Below are 26,246 nucleotides of genomic sequence, written 5' to 3' on the forward strand. Positions count from 1 at the left end.
CACATATATGGTGGTGGGTGCGTTTGTTGTATTATTTTGCACTGTACAAATGTAGTTTTTCTGTTTGTTTTTTTTTATAGATTTAAAATTAGTCTTGAAGAAGGCTCATTGAAAGAGCCGAAACGTTGACCATGACATTTCATGTATAATGTTTGGTGTATTCAGAATAAACTTTATTGATTATTTCAAATCCTGTGAGTGCCCTCCTTCACTATTAAGCTTTATATTTGAACTTTGAGGATTGCACCCAGATTACTAATTGGACACAGAGGTTGGAATGCTGGGCCACCGGCTATTTGACATTATATATATATATATATATATATATATATATATTAGCTTTGAATGGTGGAGGGCACTCACAGGACTTTGCACGAAAAGTAAAAAATGCAATCTTTATTTACAACATCATCTTCATATCACAGAATCAGTAGCAGGAGCCCATTGTTATATGATGTGCAGCTGGCACTACATAAGATTATGATTTGTCTTGAAGAAGGCCTTCAAAAGGGCCGAAACGTCGACATTCTGTGATATGAAGATGATGTTGTAAATAAAGATTGCATTTTTTACTTTTCGTGCAAAGTCCTGTGAGTGCCCTCCACCCTTCAAAGCTAATATATACCATTTCTTGAGGATTGCACCCAGGCTGTGGCTACAAACATGCGGAAGGAGTGCTAGGCTACCGGCTACATTTTATATATATATATATACATATATATATATATATATATATATATATATATATATATATATGTTTGTGTGGGTATTTCTGTGTGTATGTATATATGTTTATATGTACGTATGTATGTATAGATATAAACACATACATATACATATACACATACAAATATATACCGTATCAAACACCTTGTCATATATAATATGCATTTAAAACACTTTCTATACATTTAGTTACATAATGAACATATATTTTACATTTAATATGTATATACTGTACATGAGTGTAATACTTTATTTTAATATTTTTACATGTGTTTTGTTATTTTTTTATTCTAGCCCAGTGATATTAACAATGTGTTCTGTGCTATCAATAGCGCTGCAATAGGCCTAAATAATTAAAAGTACACACTAATGCCCCATATCTTATTTACTCTTGGTGGATATGTCATTTTAAAATAAAAAATCCCTTCCCCCTTTCTGTTAAGGATGAACTTTTAATTACTTGAACCAGAAATTAATTTGCTTACACAAAACAAACACAAGCTTTTAAAAACTATGGCCTAGATTTAGAGTTGGGCGGTAGCCGTCAAAACCAGCGTTAGAGGCTCCTAACGCTGGTTTTTACCGCCCTCTGGTATTTGGAGTCAGTCAGGAAAGGGTCTAATGCTCACTTTTCAGCCGCGACTTTTCCATACCGCAGATCCCCATACGTCAATTGCGTATCCTATCTTTTCAATGGGATCTTTCTAGCTCCGGTATTTAGAGTCGTGGCTGAAGTGAGCGTTAGAAATCTAACGACAAAACTCCAGCCGCAGAAAAAAGTCAGTAGTTAAGAGCTTTCTGGGCTAATGCCGGTTTATAAAGCTCTTAACTACTGTGCTCTAAAGTACACTAACACCCATAAACTACCTATGTACCCCTAAACCGAGGTCCCCCCACATCGCCGCCACTCTATTAAATTTTTTTAACCCCTAATCTGCCGACCGCCACCTACGTTATCCTTATGTACCCCTAATCGGCTGCCCCTAACACCGCCGACCCCTATATTATATTTATTAACCCCTAACCTGCCCCCCACAACGTTGCCGCCAGCTACCTACAATAATTAACCCCTAATATGCCGACCGCAAAGCGCCGCTACCTACGTTATCCTTATGTACCCCTAATCTGCTGCCCCTAACACCGCCGACCCCTATATTATATTTATTAACCCCTAATCTGCCCCCCTCAACGTCGCCTCCACCTGCCTACACTTATTAACCCCTAATCTGCCGAGCGGACCGCACCGCTACTATAATAAAGTTATTAACCCCTAATCTGCCTCACTCCCGCCTCAATAACCCTATAATAAATAGTATTAACCCCTAATCTGCCCTCCCTAACATCGCCGACACCTAACTTCAATTATTAACCCCTAATCTGCCGACCGAATCTCGCCGCTACTGTAATAAATGGATTAACCCCTAAAGCTAAGTCTAACCCTAACCCTAACACCCCCCTAAGTTAAATATAATTTAAATCTAACGAAATAAATTAACTCTTATTAAATAAATTATTCCTATTTAAAGCTAAATACTTACCTGTAAAATAAACCCTAATATAGCTACAATATAAATTATAATTATATTAAAGCTATTTTAGGATTTATATTTATTTTACAGGTAACTTTGTATTTATTTTAACCAGGTACAATAGCTATTAAATAGTTAAGAACTATTTAATAGCTAAAATAGTTAAAATAATTACAAAATTACCTGTAAAATAAATCCTAACCTAAGTTACAATTAAACCTAACACTACACTACCAATAAATTAATTAAATACAATACCTACAAATAAACACAATTAACTAAACTAACTAAAGTACAAAATAGTTCTTAACTATTTAATAGCTATTGTACCTGGTTAAAATAAATACAAAGTTACCTGTAAAATAAATATAAATCCTAAAATAGCTATAATATAATTATAATTTATATTGTAGCTATATTAGGATTTATTTTACAGGTAAGTATTTAGCTTTAAATAGGAATAATTTATTTAATAAGAGTTAATTTATTTCGTTAGATTTAAATTATATTTAAGTTAGGGGGGTGTTAGTGTTAGGGTTAGACTTAGCTTTAGGGGTTAATACATTTATTAGAATAGCGGTGAGCTCCATTCGGCAGATTAGGGGTTAATGTTTGAAGTTAGGTGTCGGCGATGTTAGGGAGGGCAGATTAGGGGTTAATACTATTTATTATAGGGTTATTGAGGCGGGAGTGAGGCGGATTAGGGGTTAATAACTTTATTATAATAGCGGTGTGGTCCGCTCGGCAGATTAGGGGTTAATAAGTGTAGGCAGGTGGAGGCAGATTAGGGGTTAATAAATATAATATAGGGGTCGGCGGTGTTAGGGGCAGCAGATTAGGGGTACATAGGGATAATGTAAGTAGCGGCGGTTTACGGAGCGGCAGATTAGGGGTTAAAAAAAATATGCAGGGGTCAGCGATAGCGGGGGCGGCAGATTAGGAGTTAATAAGTGTAAGGTTAGGGGTGTTTAGACTCGGGGTACATGTTAGAGTGTTAGGTGCAGACGTAGGAAGTGTTTCCCCATAGCAAACAATGGGGCTGCGTTAGGAGCTGAACGCGGCTTTTTTGCAGGTGTTAGGTTTTTTTCCAGCTCAAACAGCCCCATTGCTTTCTATGGGGGAATCGTGCACGAGCACGTTTTTGAAGCTGGCCGCGTCCGTAAGCACCGCTGGTATTGAGAGTTGAAGTTGTGGTAAATATGCTATACGCTCCTTTTTTGGAGCCTAACTCAGCCATTCTGTGAACTCTAAATACCAGCTGTATTTAAAAGGTGCGGCCAGAAAAAAGCACGCGTAGCTAACGCACCCCTTTGGCCGCAAAACTCTAAATCTAGGCATATTTGTTTACATAAAAAGCATGCAAAAGTTTGTATATTAGTGTGAAAACAATACAAATACTTGCAGGGTCAGTTTTTCCATAGGGCCGACCAGACCTTACAGGACTTTTTTAGGTTGGCACACAGCCACATTGCAGCAGCACATAAGATCTTGTGCTTTTTCATGTCTATTTTTTTAATATCCCAACTGCCTGTGGTAAAATAGTCCACCTGAGATTAGAAATGGCAGTATTTTTTTTATATACACTAAAGACTGTGCTTCCTAAGATAATCACTGATGTTCAGACAACTAAATCAAAATCTTTATTTGGGATTATGCAATTTAGGTAGCTGCCTAGGGTACCTACAATCAAATAGGACTCAGCTGGCTTCACAAGTTTAGTAATTTTGTCATTGACACACATTCTATGCTCTGTTTTTTTACAATGTCACCAAAACTATGGCCCTTTTTATACCCTCTATTTAAACTACCCTTTAAGAGGTTGCCATAATAGTGTTGAATAGGTGACAGAAACTGAACCATAGATTATTACCCCTCTCAGTCAATTGTTTTAATAATTCAGAAATCTGATATTTCCATTTGCTGTATCACCATATAGTGTCATACCCCAAAAACTAATTTATACTATAGCAACCTTAAAACTGAATTAAATTCCACAGTTATTTTATACATACCAACAAAACATATTGACATCAGTTAAATATCTTCTCTATATACAAAGATCACATTGTCAATATACTGATTAAAACAGTAATAATGTTACTTTCTCCATAGATGTGGGACAAGTAAAGGTTGGTGTACAAGGGGGCGAACAATCCAACACCTTGATCATTTAATCATGCCAAATACACTCAGATAACTGTAAACTTACAGAGGCAAGAAAGAGTATAAAACTTAGCATCTTACTAAGTTATGGCCTGAGTTTATTCACTAACACATGCCTCTAGTTCTTCATAGATACCTAAGATGTTCCTCTGCCTGTTTGAGTTTATAAGCAAGATGGATACTGATTATTTCTTCCTCTTGTTCTGTCATCCTTTTTCTCTTGCTTAAACCCTCACTGACTGCATCTATTTTTCTATTTCTTTCAGTGGACAACCATGTCACCCGTTGTCTTCTTAACATCAACCTTTTTCTTATAATTTTATCCTAGGAAGGATCCATGTGCCTAGTAAGCATCTATGTGTCTGATTACTTTTATTTGTGTTTCCTAGCAGTTTATAATCTATCTATCTATCTATCTATCTATCTATCTATCTATCTATCTATCTATCTATCTATTAGGTGGTTAAACCCAAATGCTGTATACATCAATATTGAATATACATATAACATGATAACTTTACAGGGTACCTGTCAAGTTGAGTGAAGCTGCCATGAATTCGCATCAACTCAGTTTAAGTGAGCGCTATGGGAGAAAATTTGTTGTTAGTGGTTCCCTTTGGATTTAAAGAATCGCTCCACGCTAATTAAAAAAAAAGCAGTAGCAATGTGGTCAGTCTTACGGAAGACCTATTGCAAAGGTAATTTTGAGCTAAAAATGATAAATATTTCATACATTTAAAAATACTTATTATAGGTTATTCACATATATTTCTATTGTATTAATAGAAAGTTTTACCTTACCTTGACTGGCCAGTAAAGTCTGTGTACTCATTGCTTGGGCATTTAAATGATCTTGGTTGAGATTTTTGTTCAGGCTCAATGTTTTCACTGTCATGTGCTTGTGCACACACATAGGAGTCACATAAGGATCACAGTAAGGTGCCTGTATATGACAAACTTAAAATGGTGTTGACCAGACCACATGACATTCAGCATTTTCCTAGACACCAAGAAATTGAAAATAAAATGTCAGACTCTGGAATTTATCCTGTTCTCCCTGTGCAGAATTTAGAAGAAGAAAACGAGGAACTCCAAAACTCTTGCCAAAGTGGGTTTATTTGAGCAAGCAAGTAAAAGACACAATCACAGTGTGCAAGGATTAGATCTGACGCGTTTCCCGCATGCTCACATGCGCTTCATCAGAGATCTGTGCTCCCTGTGCTACTTGTCAAATTAATTTCAAGCAGTCTTTCAGAAATTATTTGTTTTTAGGTTGCAGAGCCTTTAGAAAGTTGGAACACGAAGAGATACATGGTGCAGGATTATCAGGAATAAATGCATTTTATTTGATGAAAACAGGCATTAGGTTGTGCTTTTATTTATTATATAATTATGGTAGCTTTCTTTATGGTTTTATTACAATCATGAAAACAGAACCCCCACCCCTTTTTTTGCATTAAAGAACTTTGCCCTTCGTAATGATCCTGCATTGAATGATAAGGTTGTGCTCTGTTTGCATTGCACACATTTATGAAGAAAATTTTGTGCAAACATTAGCAAGCTGCTCCAGGATGTTCTTTTTAAACCATTATAACCGCACATTCCGTAAATTCTGATACTGAATGGGACATAATGGGGCCTATTTATCAAATGTCTTGCGGACCTGATCCGACAGTGCGGAACAGGTCCGCAAGACATCGCTGAATGTGGAGAGCAATACGTTCTCCGTATTCAGCATTGCTGAATTGCCAATGGGCCACCAGCAGGGGGTGTCAATCTACCCGATCGTACTGGATCGGGTTGAATTCCGGCGATTCCTGTCCGCCTCATCAGAGCAGGTGGACAGGGTTATGGAGAAGCAGTCTTTGCTGCTTCATAGCTTGTGTTTCTGGCGAGTCTGAAGACTCGCCAGAAACACGCTCCGCTCGGAGCTTGATAGGCCCCATAGAATGTTGCTACTCCTGCCTCATTAGAACCATCTACTATATTAAAAATTCACAACAACTTTAAATGATACTGCAGATTTAGATTGTTGAAGTGAAGCATCTACTAAGTCTGACCCCTACAAAAAATAAACCTCAAGTTCCTGCTGAATTTCCAATTTTTAAACCACTTTTCGTTACCATGGGTGATTCCAGTGTTCCCAGGAATTTTGTAACAAGGTCCAGTTTATAATCCCATTCCACAGAAGATAATGTTGGTGACCTGATTACAACAAATAAATATTATAGCCCAGCTTTTTAAAAAGTCACTTGAAAAAAGTCTGCTTCTTAGGCTTCATGCAGAATTTGGGATATATATTTTTAATATGGATATTTCACAATAATGCTCTACAATCAAACATAAAAATACATAATATATCACTAATTAAAAAAAGTCATCCTTAAAGATAACACTATGGTAACTACGCTATATTGATTATCTGGGTGAAATTATTGCATAAAACATGTTTCTACATACTAACTCTTAATCTTGTGAGATGAACACATTTTTAGTGTTTACTATTTGTTATTACATGCAGATGGATACAAATGTACTATTTGCTGCTTGAGGTTGTGTCCTCATGTTGATTTGTTTCAGTTGTATATTGAATTATTTTTGTTAACAAATCTGTTATTTTGCATTATATTTCTATATGTTCTTATTTTCATACACATTTTTTGCATTGCCTTTGTCTAGTCTCATTGGCGAATATTATCTAGGGAGAACTAAGACAGCTGAAAATTAATCCCAAAATACAGAAATGTCTATATCTTTGTTCATATCCAATACTAATACTTCCCAATCTCTTTACTTTATTTGCCCTGTTTGACATCCTTTTTTAAAAATTCACTAAAAAGGTTAGTCAGGTGAGCCCTTTTAAGGTGGTAAAAAGGGAGTGACCAGAATCTGTCCATTGTGCCATAGCAGGAGGGTTTCACATTGGTTAGTAACATTTAGAGAAAAGAGCCAAGATGTAGACATTTCTATAGTTCTGTTTATTTTCTAGTTTGCATAACATAGAAACACAATTGCAGTCAAGAACATATTTTTAGAGAGATTACAAAGATTGGATATGTTTACCGTTTACTATAAAATAGATTATCATATAACTTTATATAAATATATTAATGGTTCATATAGAGAGTAGGCAGGAGCACTGTTTATTACAAGAAATGTGTTTTTGACAAGAAGTCAAATTTCAGTATTTGAGGAAAGGAGATTTAATCTATAGTGACAAAAAAATGTTTTCATTAAAAGATCAGATTGTGGAACTCTTTGCCTGATGAGGTATTGATAGTCTATACAATAAGCATCTTTAAAAGGGCTTAGATATATTTTTGGATAGCAATGAATTTAGGGAAGCAGCACCACTATACAAAATCCTTAATTATTTGCAGCCCATGATAAAAAACCCAACAAATTATGTTTAATTGTATTCTAAATTCCAACACATTTGATGTACATTTAAACCCTACATTGATGGCACTTTCTCCTCACACTACATTATATGCATCCCTAATTTTTGGGACACTATTCTTGTGAATTATTTTAGATATATAACCATCTACTGGAGGAAAACACAACAGTAAAAGCTTTATAACGAAGATTTGGGGAAAAAAAAGGACAAACTACTTAATTCCATGCAACAAATGGAACTATAATTATAGCATAATAAACTAAAAACCTAAATATATACATATGAAATGAATTGTCAACTACAAATCAAGAAAATAAAAACTACACATACAAAAATGTGCTTATATTATTACTAGTCGATAAGCATGCCCAAAGGGCAGTCTAATTATTTTTTAAACTACAGATGTAGAAGCAACGTATTTTGTAACTCTTATTTTATATAAAAAATTAAGCTACAGGTGTAGCAATACTATAATTTTAACCCCTTGAGTGCTAACGATGGCTCTGAGCCGTTGCAGAGTTTCACACTCAAGTGATAACGACGGCTCAGAGCCGTCGCTAGCACTCTCCCACCTTGAGGGAGATCTGGGGGCTCCCACCCGCTCCTACCCCGGCGATCAGGCCTGTATAATGACAGGCAGCGCCGGGACTTCACGTTTTGCGTGGTGACGTCATGCTCAATGACGTGATGATGTCACCACTCAACATTCCAACGGTATAAGTCTTGGGGATCTGAAAAGAAAGAAAAAAAGGTTAATTTTTTTTAAAAAATAAAAAATTAAAAAACCCTCAAATGTGCTTAGCATCTAGGTGGGAAAATGCTTAGCACTCAAAGGGTTAATGGACTACTATCTTAAATATATCAAAAATATTTTCTATATAATAAACTACAGATATAGACACACTTAAACTTCTTAACCTATATTTCCGCTTTCCCCCCCAAAATTGCAATTAAAACTAAAATTAATAACCACTTAACCGTCAACCACCCACATTGCAAAACACCTAATTACCCTATTAACCCCTAAACCACAAAACCCCCACATCGCAATAAACCTATTTACCATATTAACCCCTAAACCCCTACATCGCAAAATAAACCTATTTAACTTTTTAACCCTTAAACCCCCACATCGCAATAAACCTATTTACCCTATTAACCCCTAAACCGCAAAACCCCAACATCAGAATAAACCTATTTTCCCTATTAACCCCATAACCGCAAAACCCCTACATCGCAATAAACCTATTTACCCTATTAACCCCTAAACTGCAAAACCCCAACATCGGAATAAACCTATTTTCCCTATTAACCCCTAAACCACAAAACCCCTACATCGCAATAAACCTATTTACCCTATTAACACTTAAACCACAAAACCCCTACATCGCAATAAACCTATTTAACTTATTAACCCTTTAAACCGCCTAAACCCACAACGCAAATAACTATTTAAAAAACTAAGTACAGTACACTAACCTAACACCCCCTAGCCTAACAATCCCCTAACCTAACACCCCGTAACCTAACACCCCAATAAATAAACCCACATTATAAAGTAAAAAAAAACAAACAAACTAAGTTTACAAAAATAAAAAAAAGCTAACATTACAGAAAATAAAAAAATCAAATTACCAAATTTAACAAAATTGAACCTAATCCCTATTAAAATAAAAAAGACCCCCCAAAATAAAAACACCCCCTACTCTAATAATAAACTATCAGTAGACCTTAAGGGCTTTTTGCAGGGTATTGCCCCAAGATAATCAGCTCTTTTTTACAAAAAATATACAAAGTCCCACCTAACATTAAACCCCCCCACCCCCCAAAATAAAAGAACCTAACACTAAAAAACCTAAACTACCCATTGCCCTGAAAAGGGCATTTGTTTGGGCATTGCCCTTAAAAGGGCATTTAGCTCTTTTTCTGCCCATCCCTAACCTAAATAAATCAAATCCCCCCCAAAAAACCCTTAAAAAATCCTAAGTCTAACCCCCAGGTTGGTGTTCCTGAAGTCCGGCGGAGAAGGTCCTTTTCTTCCAAGCGCAACCTCTTCTTCTTCCAGGAACATCCTGAGCGGAGCGGTGCTGAACACTGAAGAGCGGCGACCCTGGAACTGAAGACCGGCGACCGCAGAGCCATGGAGGGTTGAGGATCATCTTTGTACGATCTCCGCCGTACACTGAATAGTGAATTCAAGGTACGCGATTAAAGATGGCGTCCCTTGAATTCCTATTGGCTGATTTGATTCTTCCAATTCAAATCAGCCAATAGGATGAAAGCTACTCAAATCCTATTGGCTATTTAAATTAGCCGGACTTCAGGAACTGTGAGTACTGTGAGGATTTTTTAAGGTTTTTTTGGGGGGATTTGTTTTATTTCGATTAGGGATGGGCAGAAAAAGAGCTAAATGCCCTTTTAAGGGCAATGCCCAAACAAATGCCCTTTTCAGGGCAATGGGTAGTTTAGGTTTTTTAGTGTTAGGTTCTTTAATTTTGGGGGGTGGGGGGTTTAATGTTAGGTGGGACTTTGTATATTTTTTGTAAAAAAGCTGATTATCTTGGGGCAATGCCCTGCAAAAAGCCCTTTTAAGGGCTACTGGTAGTTTATTATTAGAGTAGGGGGTGTTTTTATTTGGGGGGGTCTTTTTATTTTATTAGGGATTAGGTTTATTTTGTTAAATCAGATTTTTTTATTTTCTGTAATGTTAGCTTTTTTTTGTAAACTTTTTTTTCTTTGTAATTTAGAATGTATTAGTTTAAGGTAATTTGGGTTTATTTAATGGGGTGTTAGGTTAGGGGTTGTTAGGTTAGGGGGTGTTAGGTTAGTGTACTGTACTTAGTTATTTAAATAGTTATTTGCGTTGTGGGTTTTGCGGTTTAAAGGGTTAATAAGTTAAATAGGTTTATTGTGATGTAAGGGTTTTGCGGTTTAGGGGTTAACAGGGTAAATAGGTTTATTGCGATGTAGGGGTTTTGAGGTTTTGGGGTTAATAGGGTAAATAGGTTTATTGTGATGTAGGGATTTTGCAGTTTAGGGGTTAATAAGTTAAACAGGTTTATTGCGATGTGGGGGTTTTGCGGTTTAGGAGTTAATACTTTGTGTATGTACTTTTTGTTATATTTCGTGCGGGCATGAAGGGGTCTTTCCTCCGGCCAGGGGTCTGACTGGGGGCGAGCTGGCAACCATTCTTTCACAGGACCTTGGAGGACTACCAAGAAACAGAATGCACACAGACACAGGATAGTTTCTCAGTATTTCTGTTTATTAGCAGTAAAACAAAAGTCTTTCTCGTTATAAGAGAAGTAACTTTGGATATTCCATATATGGTTATATCAGTTGGTTATCATGTTTGACTTAGGACATCTTGTCAGTAATATACAATATCTCATTGTCAGCAGTATACAATATACATCGGTAAGCAGAACATTATATCAGCAATAAAGAATATGTGCTTGTCAGCATTATAAAACATATGACTACATATATATCTATAAGCAGAATACATATGATACTAAATAATTACAGTAATAAAGATGAGATAATGTGGGGTTGTAGAAACAGGAACATCAATCTCTAACAGTATTCAGTAATAAAGCATAGGAATAATATCACAGTAAGGGGCACAAATAATATAGCCCTTCATTCCCCTCTTTGATCACGCACTTGATCATGAACTGGTGGGCGTCATAGCTTCATAATAACTACCGGTGTTTGCAATCATTAGTTGGTCCTCGGGTCCCTCTTAAGCCCAAGATTTTGTAAACTATCTTAACAATAACCGGGTTGGATTACCTTTTGAATAGTACAACAATAGTATAAATTACCTGGATGTTACTCTTACTTCTGACACTATCAATGGGAGGGTTCTCTCTTCCCTATACAGGAAGCTCATTTCTGGCAACTCCCTTTTGCATGCCCGTAGTAGTCACCCTCAACATGGTTTTTGGGGGATAGCCAAAGGGCAATTTATGTGGGTGAAGCGTAATTGTACCAAGGACAGTGATTTTTTGATTGAGAGTAGGGATTTAACTAAACACCTACAGAATAGGGGGTACCCTAAGAAAGTTGTAGAAAGAGCATTCCATGAAGATCGGAGGATAGAAAGGAATAATCTGTTTACTTCTAAAGAAAGGCATCATCAAAGTTTTTCCTCACAAGGGAGAGAGAAACCTTTATTTGTCACAGCTTATTCCAACCAGTACAATCAAGTATGCTCCATTATTAGAAAGAATTTACCTATACTCTTGGGTGACAAGCAACTATGTCCCACAATAGAGTAGGGTTGCAGATTTGTTTATAGGAAGAATCTCTCGTTGGGTAATTTACTCTCCCCTAGTCTACTAATGAGTGATGGTGCTAAGAGTTTGTGGCTACATTTTAAAGGGACCTTTAAGTGTGGCAAAAGATCCTGTAGGTCATGTGACTACATGAATATTTCAACTACTTCTTTGTAGGTCTTTGAGACTATGGGCTGTGTAAAATGCAAAAATAAGTTTGTCATCTATCTTGTTGAAAGCATTATTTGCTCCCAGCAGTACATAGGTAGAACTACCAGAGAAGTGGGTGCTTGCATCAAGGAGAATCTTTCATACATCAGTAATGACAGGGCAGTATCGGCCCTATCCAGGCATTTTTTGGAGGAACATGGTGGAAGCGTGAACTCCTTTAGGTGGCAGGCTATTGAACAAATCATTACACCACCTAGGGGTGGTGATAGGTATCAGATCTTATGTAGACAAGAGATTTATTGGATACATAAATTGAATAGCCTGTCACCTAGAGGTTTCAACTCCAAATTTGACATAATTAATTATTGGCATAGATAATGGTCTGATCTGCTCTTGGTATTATGCTTTTTCTTCATTATTTACTTATCTTTCACCTTGAGTATGCAATATAGAGTGTATGTATCAGTCTGCCATTATTACTACTTCCAGATATGGTGTTTCAACACAGTGATTGATTTCCTCCTTGTTTCAGTAGTATTCTGGCATTCTGTTTGTACACACATTGTGACAATAATGTGTACATTTTTATCCATATGTGTTGATAAGCTCTGTCCTTGGTAGCATTACCTTTGCTATTGCTATGTGCTAAAACATTATGTATACATAACTAACTGTACTTAGATTATTCTGATGTATGAGATCTGTATATAGGTATAGATATAGATATTAGCTTTAAATATATAATTATATATTGCCTATTTCTTATCTTTTGTAAATGTTGTTTCATCTTTGCATAGGTTACTTTATTTGGATATGGGTAGTATTATTATATGTATAACTTTGTATATATTTTGTTACCTGTACATATTTATATATTTATAATTGTATATCATTTTTTGTATGTTTATATGCACTGACTGCACTTATTACATCTTTAGCATTGCATCTTGTTCCCATGTTTCTATCTCTATATATTAACAACTAACATATATTTTCCTTTTTTACCATCCTGTCTTTAATTAGCTTTACATGTATTTTAAGGGTTAAAGAGATTGTTAAGGTACCACCAATATGAGTGGTTTTCTGTTTTTTATGTCTGACTACAGTCTGTGAGACTGAAACCGGTTAGACTGCTTTTTCTCCTTACCCTCTGTTTGGAGTCTGCCTTCTTTTTAATATGCTATATAAAAAAAAAATATTTAAGTAGATTCACTCTGGCTTTTTTAATGGGCTGCTATGAACTCTTTTTGATTTAGTTATATTGTAACTTTAATTTAAAGTTAGGGGTGTAAAGTTTAGGGGTTAATACTTAATTTAGTGTGTTGCGATGTGGGGGCCCGGTGGTTTAGGGGTTAATATGTTTATTTTAGTATTTGCGATGTGGGGGGCTGGTGGTTTAGGGGTTACTTTGTTTATTTAGTGTTGGCGATGTGGGGGTTGGGATTTGCTAAGAGTACATAATAAGGGGCCGAATTATCAAGCTCCGAATGGAGCTTGCTGCCCCTGTTTCCGTGCGAGCCTTCAGCTCCATAACTGGTCCGCCTGCTCTGAGGCTGCGGACATCAATCTGCCTGATCCTATATGATCGGGCTGATTGACACCCCCTGCTAGTAGCCGATTGGCCACGAATCTGCAGGGGGTGGCATTGCACAAGCAGTTCACAAAAACTGCTTGTGCAATGATAAATGCCGACAGACATTTATAAGTATAAGACCCACAAAATATTCATAACAATTTCATCAAATAACTAATATTATTAAAAAGTATCTTCCATTGTTGTATAGAGATGATATTTTTAATATCAATTGAACATTATGGGGATTTACTCTCCCAAATACAGGCTTCGCAGCTCACCTGGGGATGCGACTGGTAATAACCATGTCATATAAACAATATCTTTATATTATCTGGTTATACAGTCATTCAGGGTTCAGGTAATATTTGTCAATCACTCAACTTATTTAGGTCTATGTTTATAGTCCCTTTTCAGAATCCAAGGCAATGTAATGGTTGTATTTGCACAAAGGTAAAGAAAAGTAATAAACAAGTACCACTGCTAGATTGTTAGAACAGAAACATAAAATAACATTTGGTGCTGTCACTGACAATAGTTTCAAAAATAATGCCTAACGTTCTTCTTTCTTTTTTAGCTTAGTGTTAAATGCCCCTTTCATGGATCCAGGCAAATGGTAAGGTAATATGGAAAAAATAAATAAACAAAAAAAAATAATAAAAAGTACTACTGATCAAAGTGTATAGGATAAACATATTGAAGAATTCTAGCATAAAATATAAAAGATGAACAGGATCAGCATGAATTTATGTAAGGATTGCTTTTTCATTAATTTTCACATGCAACAGACTGCCAAGAGCTTAAAAGATTTTACCTGCACCTGCATTATAGCAGGAGATATAGAAATAAAGCTAACTAAACATAAGCACAACTGAGTTAAAAAAAGGAAACGGTTTTCTCAAACCTTCATGACTTAAATCAAACTGGAAGCATAAGAGCTGAATTGTGTTACAGACAGAGTAGGACTTTAGCAATCTTAAGAAAAAAGTGATTAATATTATTTAAAAAAACTAAACAATTACCATTTTCCCACCAGTAAGTAACAATTTTCTCTGCCTGCATCTTTGGTTTGTTTTTTATGTTCTAAAATGCAAATGAGTCTATATTTATTTAGAACTATTACCTTTCTGATTACAGTACTGTAGTATCTTTCTGATAGAACTATGTATATACAGGGAGTGCAGAATTATTAGGCAAGTTGTATTTTTGAGGATTAATTTTATTATTGAACAACAACCATGTTCTCAATGAACCCAAAAAACTCATTAATATCAAAGCTGAATAGTTTTGGAAGTAGTTTTTAGTTTGTTTTTAGTTATAGCTATTTTAGGGGGATATCTGTGTGTGCAGGTGACTATTACTGTGCATAATTATTAGGCAACTTAACAAAAAACAAATATATACCCATTTCAATTATTTATTTTTTACCAGTGAAACCAATATAACATCTCAACATTCACAAATATACATTTCTGACATTCAAAAACAAAACAAAAACAAATCAGTGACCAATATAGCCACCTTTCTTTGCAAGGACACTCAAAAGCCTGCCATCCATGGATTCTGTCAGTGTTTTGATCTGTTCACCATCAACATTGCGTGCAGCAGAAACCATAGCCTCCCAGACACTGTTCAGAGAGGTGTACTGTTTTCCCTCCTTGTAAATCTCACATTTGATGATGGACCACAGGTTCTCAATGGGGTTCAGATCAGGTGAACAAGGAGGCCATGTCATTAGATTTTCTTCTTTTATACCCTTTCTTGCCAGCCACGCTGTGGAGTACTTGGACGTGTGTGATGGAGCATTGTCCTGCATGAAAATCATGTTTTTCTTGAAGGATGCAGACTTCTTCCTGTACCACTGCTTGAAGAAGGTGTCTTCCAGAAACTGGCAGTAGGACTGGGAGTTGAGCTTGACTCCATCCTCAACCCGAAAAGGCCCCACAAGCTCATCTTTGATGATACCAGCCCAAACTAGTACTCCACCTCCACCTTGATGGCGTCTGAGTCGGACTGGAGCTCTCTGCCCTTTACCAATCCAGCCACGGGCCCATCCATCTGGCCCATCAAGACTCACTCTCATTTCATCAGTCCATAAAACCTTAGAAAAATCAGTCCTGAGATATTTCTTGGCCCAGTCTTGACGTTTCAGCTTGTGTGTCTTGTTCAGTGGTGGTCGTCTTTCAGCCTTTCTTACCTTGGCCATGTCTCTAACTATTGCACACCTTGTGCTTTTGGGCACTCCAGTGATGTTGCAGCTCTGAAATATGGCCAAACTGGTGGCAAGTGGCATCTTGGCAGCTGCACGCTTGACTTTTCTCAGTTCATGGGCAGTTATTTTGTGCCTTGGTTTTTCCACACGCTTCTTGCGACCCTGTTGACTATTTTGAATGAAACGCTTGATTGTTCGATGATCACGCTTCAGAAGCTTTGCAATTTTAAGAGTGCTGCATCCCTCTGCAAGATATCTCACTATTTTTGACTTTTCTGAGCCTGTCAAGTCCTTCTTTTGACCCATTTTGCCAAAGGAAAGGAAGTTTCCTAATAATTATGCACACCTGATATAGGCTGTTGATGTAATTAGACCACACCCCTTCTCATTACAGAAATGCACATCACCTAATATGCTTAATTGGTAGTAGGCTTTCGAGCCTATAAAGCTTGGAGTAAGACAACATGCATAAAAAGGATGATGTGGTCAAAATACTCATTTGCCTAATAATTCTGCACTCCCTGTAGAAGTAATACAAATCATATAAAACTACTTTTAGCTTTTGTGTGTAAGGTGTGTATGACATCTAAATATTGCCTAAATGACACAAGATATTGTTGTTTACACTGGGTTCCATGACCTCTTCAAGCTGCGATATTTTAAAAATGCAAATATTCAAATATTCCAAATATCAAACTAGAAATACAAACATTTTCCTGTCTCAAGCAGTTTGTGTAAAGGGTATTGTACCTGTAGTAGTAGTAGTAATATCAATAATAGTAATAACATTAAAGGGACACTGAACCTAATTTATTTCTTTTGTGATTCAGATAGAGCATGCAATTTTAAGCAACATTCTAATTTACTCCTATTAACATTTTTTCTTCGTTCTCTTGCTATCTTTATTTGAAAAAGAAGGCATCTGAGCTTTGTTTTTGATTCAGACCTCTGGACAGCATTTTTTTTATTGGTGGATGAATTTATCAACAAATCAGCAAGAACAACCCAAGTTGTTCACCAAAAATGGGCCGGCATCTAAACTTACATTCTTGCATTTCAAATAAAGATACCAAGAGAATGAAGAAAATTTGATAATATGAGAAATTAGAAAGTTGCTTAAAATGTCATGCTCTATCTGAATCACAAAAGAAAGCATTTGGGTTCAGTGTCCCTTTAATAATAATAATAATAATAATAATAATAATAATAATAATAATAATGATAAATGATTAACTCATGCTCAAAAAAAGTAATGCAAATAACAGTATAGTAGCAATAAATAAATAGTGCTAATAAGTTATGTACACAGGTTATTGCAGGTCACTGACAACAGTAATCAGATCTAGAAATACATTATATTACTAAAAAATATAGTAGCAGTTAATAAAGTTGGTCTTCTCTGCACTTGACTTCCTACCCTTAAATTGTATCTATGTATTAGGTAATGTTATTCTATAGCCCTCCTGATCCAACAATTTTTAAACTACTTTGAAGCCTGGCTCCCACATTTCCTGTCTTGTATCGTCCCTTCCCTCATCTTAGGGGACTTCAATATGCCCAGTGACAATCATAAAATGCCTCTAAGTTATATCTCTTCTCTCTCTTAAAACTCATGTTGACCTATCCCAGTGGACAACACCTCCGACCCACTGTGATGCCACTCATTTGACCTAGTCTTCACTAATCTCTGTGTAATTTCCTAGTTTTCTTATGTCCCCTGTCCCCTCTCAGACCACCATTTTAAAACCTTCTCTCAGCCCCCAAGAAACTGCTATATAATTACTTGTATCTTTCAGACTATTCTTCTAAACTGAAACCTCTACTCTCAAACTTTTCATCAATCTCTAGCTCAGACCTTGAGGTCTTATTATGCACTAAAATCTCTGCTTGGCAAAGCTGCACCCTCCATTGTTCAACATGCACTAGACGACAACCATGACACATCAAACAGACCTGCTATCGTCAGAGATGTTCTTAGACTAAGGACATCAGTGGAGAAAATTAAGCTCCAATTCTGATTTTCTCCATTATAAATTATTCCACAGGTAATACAGCTCTGAACTTAAAGGGACATCAAACTCCTTGAGATTTTTGTATTAAATGTTTTTTTTATAAACAATGGAAAAACCATTTATTTATTTATTTTGCCCATTTTCCATTTTATTTAGCTTTGAAAATTGTGAAAAATCTAATTCTCAGAACTTGAAATGCCTCCTGCTGAATCATTAAGGTTGACTCTGGTATATACTGTATCTGTTTCTAAATGACTTAAACTGCAAAACAATGCACTCTTTACTAACTTTATGACCATGACTAGCTTTGTTCTCTGTGGACTAAAACCCAGATTGGCTCCTCTAAACAAGTCAAATGGTGGGTGGAATTTGGCTATTGAAAAATAATTGCAGTAAAAAGGTTGTTAATTTGTTTTAAAAATTTTAAAACTTGGCTGATGTGTTTTTCTATAGCAGCACAACAGAAATTTCTTGTAATTACCATGTACCTTTAACCTAGCCAAACAACTCTATTTATCCTCCTCAGTCTAAACTCATTAATCCAGAAGGCTGTTTTCAACCTCCTACATCTGCCTGCACCTTCACCCAGTGAGTTAAAGGGACAGAATACTGTAAAATAGTTTTTCCCTTAATGTGTTTACAATTGCTTTTTTTACCAACTGCAGAGTAAGAAATGTATGAAAATTAGCTTTTTAAGGTTTATTTGTGTATATTAAAGCTCTGATTTTGTGTTTTGAAGCCACAACCTAATAAAATGGGTTGAGCTTGTAGGTATAATCAGATCTCATTACTGTATCACATTGTGTACATATACCTGCTTCTTTATCTTATATCTGTCCATAAAACAATCACCAGTACTTGGAAAGAACAATGGAAAATCAACATTGTATTACCTTATCTCTGCTATATCCCACTGAGAGTGTAATTTCTTCTGCTGGCTGTGTTTTCAAAACTTATCTATAGCTTGGACCTGCGGCCACAAACTTTCAGATTAGGTGGGGATACCACATGCTAAATCAACAATTTCAAATGCCAATATAAGGGTAAAGGAGCTACTTGTAAACAATTTAATACACTCCAGCAGGTAAAGTGGATCATTGGGAACAAATTAAAAGGGAGAACATTTTTGAGTAAACTGTCCCTTTAACAAACACATTCAAGGTTGGAAAGCTTGGTTCACAACTAACTGAATTTGTTTGGAAAGGCAACCAGAAATCCAAATGCAAACTGTTGTTATATTTCAAAGGCTTTTAAGAGACATTCAAATGCAAAACACACATGATCTAATAAATTAGAGGAAGTCATTTTTTGCAGTAGGATGCCCCTTTATTTCTGTTTATTGTAACTGATGTACGTTTCAACCATTTGGTCAGACAGACACAGTGTAAGTTCAGACATAAATATAACTTTCCAGTATTTCTATCTGTTCCTAAGTGCTCCTCTCATTATGTCATGCAGTTTGATAAATTCTTCTTTTATTTAATAGTAGGATTTTGTTTCACTCATCTGTAAATGCTGTCTTGATATTTTAGATTTTTTACAAAGGGTGTGAAACTTCATGCTATCAGGAGTTGTGTATAAAGACAAAACATCTCTGCAATGATAAAGGCACATTTTCATCTTATTATCTGCTGTCACATATCCAGTAATGATAAAAAAATATGTTTTCATCTTCTGACAATAGGCACTATAGACCTGCTGACGATTTAGGGTTTCTATTTTTGAGACTGAGATGAGAGTATTTGGTGAGAAACTTGTCTTGAAATGCAGCAAGGTTATGAATAAATTGCAGATTGGAAAGTAGAAATCGAGGTATTCAATGTCTTTATATACAGCATCACTGTGCTATTTCATGTACCTATATGTTTTAGTCTTAGTCCTTATTGGTTTATTATATATTAGATTTTTTAAGGCTTATATATTAAAATATTTTATTATAAAATATATATGCACTTTTTTAAAAAAAAATAAAAATACGTGGTTTAGTTTGTGCATTATTATATATATTTTTGCAACATTCTTAAAGTCTGAAATTTACCATTACTTAAAAAACAACTATTGCATTTCCCCCATTTTGCATTTTTTTGATCCCATTAGATGTATGCTACACTACACATTAGGGATATCATTTGGAACATCTTAATTTTTTTTTAATTTAAAGGGACACTCTACAATAGAATTGTTATTGTTTTACGAAAGATAATCCCTTTATTACCCATTCCCCAGTTTTGCATAACCAACACAGTTATATTAATATACTTTTTACCTCTGTGATTACCTTGTATCTAATCATCTTATGACAGCCCCCTGATCACATGACTTGTTATTTATTATCTATTGACTTGCATTTAGTACTGTGTTGTGCTAAATCTTAAATAACTCCTCCGGCGTGAACACAATGTTATCTATATGGCCCACATTAACTAGCAGTCTCCAGTTGTGAAAAGCAAATACAAAAGCATGTGATAAGAGGCTGTCTATAGTGGCTTAGAAACAGGCAGAAATTTGGAGGTTTAAATGTTATAAAGTATATTAATATATCAATGTTGGTTGTGCAAAGCTGGGAAATGGGTAGTAAAGGCATTATCTATCTTTTTTAAAAAAAAAATACAATTTTAGTGTAGACTGTCCCATTAAATTCAGGTAAAAACCTTTACTGGCATTGGAGAAACACTTTTCTGAGACACATTTTTGACCTAGCCCCTTGCAGAAGTATAACTTACTGTATCATGGAGGTTATATACAGGTTGTTATACTGACCGCAGCATAAGCCCCACAGCTACATTACCCCCTCCTGCAATACTCCATTAAATAATAAAGCTTCAGTCACAATACAAGCACCAAAAACCACTCCCAAAAGGACACTCTAATTTTCTAATCTGTAGAAACCAATGGGGAGAGCGGGTCAGAAAAAACACCTGTGATCGCGGAAAGAAAAGCTCCGTAACACAGCCCCATTGATGTCTATGGGGAAAAAAATAACGTTTAAACCTAACACCTTAACATAAACCCCGAGTCTAAACACCCCTAATCTGCGGCCCGACATCGCCGACACCTACATAATGTTATTAACCCCTAATCTGCCGCTCCCTATATCGCCACCACCTAAATAAAACTGTTAACCCCTAATCTGCCACACCCAATATCGCCGCCACTATACTAAAGTTATTAACCCCTATTCCCTTGCACCCCAACATCGTCCACACTATAATAAATCTATTAACCCCTATTCCGCCGCTCCCAGACATAGCCACAACTAAATAAAGCTATTAACCCCTAAACCTCTGGCCTCCCACATCACTACCACTAAATAAAGCTATAAACCCCTAAACCTCCAGCCCCCCACATCGCAAAAATCTAAATTAAACAATTAACACCTACACCTACCCCTAAACGTAACGTAACCCTAACCGTAAACCTAACCCTAACACCCCCTAACTTTAACATAATTACAATAGAGCTAAATTAAACTTACAATTATTAACTAAATAATACCTATTTAAAACTAAATACATACTTACCTGTGAAATAAAACCTAAGCTAGCTACAATATAACTAATAGCTTAGGTTTTATTTTTATTTCACAGGTAAGTTTGTATTTATTTTAACTAGGTAGACTAGTTAGTAAATTGTTATTAACTATTTAATAACTACCTAGTTAAAATAAATACAAATTTACCTGTGAAATAAAACCTAAGATACCTTACACTAAAACTACACTAAAATTACAAAAAATAAAAAACACTAAAATCACAAAAAAACTCCCTACCATTACAAAAAAAAAAAATTATCCAAAAAAATAAAAATGATTCCAATTCTAATACCCTTTAAAAAAAAAAAAAAAAACACCCCAAAATAAAAAGCCTAATCTAGAATAAACTACCAAGGGCCCTTAAAAGGGCCTTTTGGGGGCCCTTAAAAGGACCTTTTGCAGGGCATTGCCCTAAAGTTAACAGCTCTTTTGCTACAAAAACAAACAAACACCCCCTAACTGTATACAAACCCCCACCCCTAAACTACCAAGGGCTTTTGTAGGGCATTGACCTAAAGTTAACAGCTCTTTTGCTACAAAAAACAAACACCCCCTAACAGTATACAAACCCCTATCCCCCAAACCCACAAAATAAAAAAAATTATCTACAAAACCTAAGCTACCCATTTCCCTGAAAAGGGCATTTGTATGGGCATTGCCCTTAACCCCTTAACGACCAAGGACATGCAGGGTACGTCCTCAAAAAAAAGGAAGTTAACGCCTGAGGACGTACCCTGCACGTCCTCGGTGTGGAAAGCAGCTGGAAGCGATCCTGCTCGCTTCCAGCTGCTTTCCGGTTATTGCAGTGATGCCTCGATATGGAGGCATCCTGTAATAACCTTTGGTAGCCATCCGATGCAGAGAGAGCCACTCTGTGGCCCTCTCTGCACCGGAGATCAGTGGCTTTCCTCGTTGGTGGGTGGGAGCCTGTGTGGGAGGTGGGTGGCAGCCATTGATAGCCCTGGTCATGTGGAGGGGGGCGGGATCGTGGGCGGGGATGTCCAGGGGCATGTGCTGGCGTGCGCACGTGCACAAGGGGGCGGGCGCGTGCATGAGGAGGGAGCGGGTGGGAACCGCTACACTACAGAAAAAATGTGTCCCAAAATGAAATAAAAGTGGGGCAAATTTTTAAAAAAAACCGATCAGTTAGGTGTTGGGTTTGGTCTGTGGGGGGAAGCTACACTACAGAAAAAATAAAAATAAATAATAAATAAACATTTTTTTTTGCAAACTGGGTACTGGCAGACAGCTGCCAGTACCCAAGATGGCCCCCAATAAGGCAGAGGGGGAGGGTTAGAGAGCTGTTTTGGGGGGATCAAGGAGGTTGGGGGCTAAGGGGGGATCCTACACAGCAGCATATGTAAATATGCTTTTTAAAAACAAAAACAAAAAAAAAACCTTTTGTTTTAGTACTGGCAGACTTTCTGCCAGTACTTAAGATGGCGGGGACAATTGTGGGGTGGGGGAGGGAATGGAGCTGTTTGGGAGGGATCAGGGGGTGGGATGTGTCAGGTGGGAGGCTGATCTCTACACTAAAGCTAAAATTAACCCTGCAAGCACCCTACAAACTACCTAATTAACCCCTTCACTGCTAGCCATAATACACGTGTGATGCGCAACAGCATTTAGCGACTTTCTAATTACCAAAAAGCAACGCCAAAGTCATATATGTCTGCTATTTCTGAACAAAGGGGATCCCAGAGAAGCATTTACAACCATTTATGCCATAATTGCACAAGCTGTTTGTAAATAATTTCAGTGAGAAACCTGAAATTGTGAAAAATGTAATTTTTTTTTTAATTTGATAGCATTTGGCGGTGAAATGGTGGCATGAAATATACCAAAATGGGCCTAGATCAATACTTGGGGTTGTCTACTACATTACACTAAAGTTAAAATTAACCCTAGAAGCTCCCTACATGCTCCCTAATTAACCCCTTCACTGCTGGGCATAATACACGTGTTGTGCGCAGTGGCATTTAGCAGCCTTCTAATTACCAAAAAGCAAAGCCAAAGCCATATATGTCTGCTATTTCTGAACAAAGGGGATCCCAGAGAAGCATTTACAACCATTTATGCTATAATTGCATAAGTTGTTTGTAAATAATTTCAGTGAGAAACCTAAAGTTTGTGAAAAAATTTGTGAAAAAGTGAACAATTTTTTTATTTGATCGCATTTGGCGGTGAAATGGTGGCATGAAATATACCAAAATGGGCCTAGATCAATACTTTGGGATGTCTTCTAAAAAAAAATATATACATGTCAATGGTTATTCAGGGATTCCTGAAAGATATTAGTGTTCCAATGTAACTAGCGCTAATTTTGAAAAAAAGTGGTTTGGAAATAGCAAAGTGCTACTTGTATTTATTGCCCTATACCTTGCAAAAAAAGCAAATAACATGTAAACATTGGGTATTTATAAACTCAGGACAAAATTTAGAAACTATTTAGCATGCTTTTTTTTTGGTGGTTGTAGATGTGTAACAGATTTTGGGGGTCAAAGTTAAAAAAGTGTGTTTTTTTCCATTTTTTCCTCATATTTTATAATTTTTTTTATAGTAAATTATAAGATATGATGAAAATAATGGTATCTTTGGTACGTCCATTTAATGGCAAGAAAAATGGTATATAATATGTGTGGGTACAGTAAATGAGTAAGAGGAAAATTACAGCTAAACACAAACACCACAAAAATGTAAAAATAGCCTTGGTCCCAAACGGACAGAAAATGGAAAAGTGCTGTGGTCATTAAAAGGTTAAAAGGACATTTAGCTCTTTTGCTGCCCAAACCTTAATCTAAAATAAAAACCCACCAAAAAAAAAACCCTTAAAAAAGCCTAACACTAACCCCCACTATACACTTACAGTTTTTGAAGTCCCGCTTGAACAATCTTCATCCCAACGGCGAAGTCCTCATCCAGGCGGCAAGAAGTCTTCATCCAGACGGCCTCATCCAGGCTGCCTCATCCATCTACATCCCGGCGGTGAAGTCCTCATCCAAGCGTGCAAGGAGTCTTCATCCAGACGGCCTCTTAAATTTTAATCCAGGCGGCATCTTCTATCTTGATCCCGGCAGTGCGGAGCGGGTCCATTCTGAAGACATCTGGCGTGGAGCATCCTCTTCATACGGTCGCCACCGTACACTGAATCTTCAATGCAAGGGACTCGTTTCAAGGTGGCGTCCCTTGCATTCCTATTGGCTGAAAAATGTGAATCAGCCAATAAGAATTAGAGCTACTAAAATCCTATTGGCTGTTCAAATCAGCCAATAGGATTTAAGCAGCTCTCATTCTATTGGCTGATTCGAATCTGCCAATAGAATGAAATTAAATGAGTTGGATCTAAAATATAACAAAGTGAAAAATTAGCAATTAGACTGCGAAAGTCCTGAAGGACTTATTAGCACTTAAATTACAGGAATGGGTCATGGGAATTCTAATTATTTTAGGTGATGTGAGATTTGAAAGACAATTTAGTGGGGCAGCAGGTAAGGCCAAAAGAATACATAGGTATCATTAGCAAAATAAAATGAGGTTCTTATGCCACAAATTACTAGTTAGGCTTCATCTCAAATATTGTGTACAGTTCTAAAGACCATATTACCAAGAGGCTTTACATAAACAAGTAGAGCTACTAAAATGGTACATGGTCTAAATAATACTTACATGAAAAGACTTTAGTACCTTGGTATGTATGTTAGAAGAGAAAAGGGAGAAGAATGATATGATAGAAAACTTAAAGAATGATACCACCGTCACTGCTAAGCCATTTCATACCCCTGTGCTTAAAGCCAAATATTTTAATTCCTTCACTACCGGGAATTTTAGGAGCATTTTTTTAAAATTTACCTATCACTATATATTTTTTTGTAGACGTCAACACAAGGTATTGATCTAGGCCCATTGGTATATTTCATGCCGCCATTTCGATGCCAAATGTGACCATATGAAAACAAAATCGTTAACTCTTTAACAAACTTTTAGTTTCTCACTAAAATTTTTACATATTGCTTTTGCAATCATGACACAAATGATTGTAAAAGCTTCTCTGAGATTTGTTTAGAATTAGCATACATGCTTGTCTTTGCCATTGTTTTTTGGTAATTAGAAGACAATCTGCCAGTATGAAGTTTTAGGACTTCTTTTAAAAAAAAAAAAAAAAAGAAAAAATTATTACCCTCCCACTCCCTGATCCCTCCCAAACAGCTCTCTAACCCTTCCCCTTACGCTAGTCTCCACCATCTTGGGTACTGACAGCTGTCTGCCAGTATCTAGTATATAGCTAATTATTATTTTTTTTTAAATATTGATTTATATATTTATTTATTTCTGTAGTGTAGTGGTCCCACACATCCCACCTCCCTGTGATCGTTAAATTACACCCCCCACACTTACTGTATATCCCACTTTCAGTGGAGTCCCCCTGTTAAGGTATCGGTTAACCTGCTGGGTATTCTCAGTTAATATGATAATATCTGGTCTGTAGGAACTGATAGCCACCACATAGTCACTTAAGGTAAGGCCTTCTGTATGTCTCGATGAGCAAAGATGAAGGTCAGGTGAACAACTCTCCTGCATGCTCTTACACTTCAGGGTTGTAGATTCCCAGGGATTTTAAGGCTCTGACTCAACAGGGGAGTAGCTAGAT

Source organism: Bombina bombina, chromosome 5, assembly GCF_027579735.1.
Source record: "Bombina bombina isolate aBomBom1 chromosome 5, aBomBom1.pri, whole genome shotgun sequence".
Classification (NCBI taxonomy): domain Eukaryota; kingdom Metazoa; phylum Chordata; class Amphibia; order Anura; family Bombinatoridae; genus Bombina; species Bombina bombina.